Raw genomic sequence first — 3,158 nt, forward strand, 5'->3', positions numbered from 1 at the left:
GATCAAATCGTAGACTGTTAGAGACATTACTCCCATGGAGTAAAGTGCGCATGGTGACTGTTGTATTCAATCCCGATGCAATTTCTGTGATTCATCAACACTCTGGTTGTCCACAGATTACAGAATGCCTCCAGATGTGCAATTGAAACTACTACTGGTCTTCCAGGGAACGATCAAAGCGTAGACTGTTTGAGACAGTACTCCCATGGAGGAAACTGCGCATGGAGACTGTTGTATTCAATCCCGCTGCAATTTCTGTGTTTCATCAACACTCTGATAGCCCACAGAGTACAGAAAGCCTCCAGATGTGCATATTAAACTACTACGGGTCTTCTGGGGAACGATCAAAGCATAGACTGTTTGAGAATTACTCCCACGGAGGAAAGTGCGCATGGTGACTGTTGTATTCAATCCCGATTCAATTTCTGTGTTTCATCAACACTCTGATAGTCCACAGATTACGGAAAGCCCCCAGATGTGCATCGGAAACTACTACTGGTCTTCCAGGGAACGATCAAAGCGTAGACTGTTTGAGACATTACTCCCATGGAGGAAACTGCGCATAGTGACTGTTGTATTCATTCCCGATGCAATTTCTGTGTTTCATCAACACATTCTGATTGCCCACAGATTACCGAAGGCCACCAGATGTGCATCGGAATCTACTACTGGTCTTCCAGGGAACGATCAAAGCGTAGACTACTTGGGACATTACTCCCATGGAGGAAACTGCGCATGGTGACTGTTGTATTCATTCCCGATGCAATTTCTGTGTTTCATCAACACTCTGATGGTCCACAGATTACATAATGCCTCCAGATGTGCATCGGAAACTACTACTGGTCTTACAGGGAACGATCAAAGCATTGACTGTTTGAGAATTACTCCCATGGAGGAAAGTGCGCATGGTGACTGTTGTATTCAATCCCGATGCAATTTCTGTGTTTCATCAACACTCTGATGGTCCACACATTACGGAAAGCCAACAGATGTGCATCGGAAACTACTACTGGTCTTCCAAGGAACGATCAAAGCGTAGACTGTTTGAAACATTACTCCCATGGAGGAAACTGCGTATAGTGACTTTTGTGTTCATTCCCGAAGCAATTTCTGTTTTTCATCAACACTCTGATAGTCCAGAGATTACAGAATGACACCAGATGTGCATCGGAAACTACTACTGGTCTCACAGGGAACGATCAAAGCATAGACTGTTTGAGAATTACTCCATGGAGGAAAGTGCGCATGTTGACTGTTGTACTCAATCCCGAGGCAATTTCTGTGTTTCATCGACACCCTGATAGTCGTTAGATTACAGAAAGCCTCCAGATGTGCATCGGAAACTACTACTGGTCTTCCAGGGAACGATCAAAGCGTAAACTGTTTGAGACATTACTCCCATGGAGGAAAGTGCGCATGGTGACTGTCGTATTCAATCCCGATGCAATTCCTGTGTTTCATCAACACTCTGATTGTCCACAGATTACAGAAAGCCTCCAGATGTGCATCGGAAACTACTACTGGTCTTCCAGGAAACGATCAAAGCGTAGACTGTTAGAGACATTACTCCCATGGAGGAAAGTGCGCATGGTAACTGTTGTATTCAATCCAGATGCAATTTCTGTGTTTCATCAACACCCTGATAGTCTAAACATTATAGAATGCCACCAGATGTGCATCGGAAACTACTACTGGTCTTCCAGGGAACGATCAAATCGTAGATTGTTTGAGACATTACACCCGTGGAGGAAAGTGCGCATGATGACTGTTGTATTCAATCCGGATGCAATTTCTGTGTTTCATCAACACTCTGATAGTCCACATTTTATAGAATGCCTCCAGATGTGCTTCGGAAACTACTACTGGTCTTCCAGGAACGATCAAATCATAGACTGTTTCAGACATTACTTTTACGGGGGAATGTGCGCATGGTGAATGTTGTATTCAATCCCGATGCAATTTCTGTGTTTCATCAACACTCTGATACTCCACAGATTACAGAATGCCTCCAGATGTGCATCGGATACTGCTACTGGTCTTCAAGGGAACGATCAAATCGTAAACTCTTTGAAACATTACTCCCATGGAGAAAAGTGCGCATGGTGACTGTTGTATTCAATCCCGATGCAATTTCTGTGGTTCATCAACACTCTGATAGTCCACAGATTACGGAAAGCCTCCGTATGTGCATCGGAAACTACTACTGGTCTTCCAGGGAACGATCAAATCGTAGACTGTTTGAGACATTACTTTTATGGGGGAATGTGCGCAAGGTGACTGTTGTATTCAATCCCGATGCAATTTCTGTGTTTCATCAACACTCTAATAGTCCACAGATTACAGAATGCCTCCAGATGTGCATCGGAAACTACTACTGGTCTTACAGGGAACGATCAAAGCATAGACTGTTTGAGAATTACTCCCATGGAGGAAAGTGCGCATGGTGACTGTTGTATTGAATCCCGATGCAATTTCTGTGTATCATCAACACTCTGATATTCCACAGATTACAGAATGCCTCCAGATGTGCATCGGAAACTACTACTGGTCTTCCAGGGAACGATCAAAGCGTAGACTTTTTAGACATTACTTTTATGGAGGAATGTGCGCATGGTGACTGTTGTATTCAATCCCGATGCAATTTCTGTGTTTCATCAACACTCTGATACTCCACAGATTACAGAATGCCTCGAGATGTGCATCGAAAACTGCTACTGGTCTTCCAGGGAACGATCAAAGCGTAAACTCTTTGAAACATTACTCCCATGGAGGAAAGTGCGCATGGTGACTGTTGTACTCAATCCCGATGCAATTTCTGTGTTTCATCAACACTCTGATAGTCCACAGATTACGGAAAGCCTCCGTGTGTGCATCGGAAACTACTACTGGTCTTCCAGGGAACGATCAAATCGTAGACTGTTAGAGACATTACTCCCATGGAGTAAAGTGCGCATGGTGACTGTTGTATTCAATCCCGATGCAATTTCTGTGATTCATCAACACTCTGGTTGTCCACAGATTACAGAATGCCTCCAGATGTGCAATTGAAACTACTACTGGTCTTCCAGGGAACGATCAAAGCGTAGACTGTTTGAGACAGTACTCCCATGGAGGAAACTGCGCATGGAGACTGTTGTATTCAATCCCGCTGCAATTTC

The sequence above is a fragment of the Schistocerca gregaria genome, unplaced genomic scaffold (genome assembly GCF_023897955.1).
Source record: "Schistocerca gregaria isolate iqSchGreg1 unplaced genomic scaffold, iqSchGreg1.2 ptg000001l___fragment_3, whole genome shotgun sequence".
NCBI classification, from domain to species: Eukaryota; Metazoa; Arthropoda; class Insecta; order Orthoptera; family Acrididae; genus Schistocerca; species Schistocerca gregaria.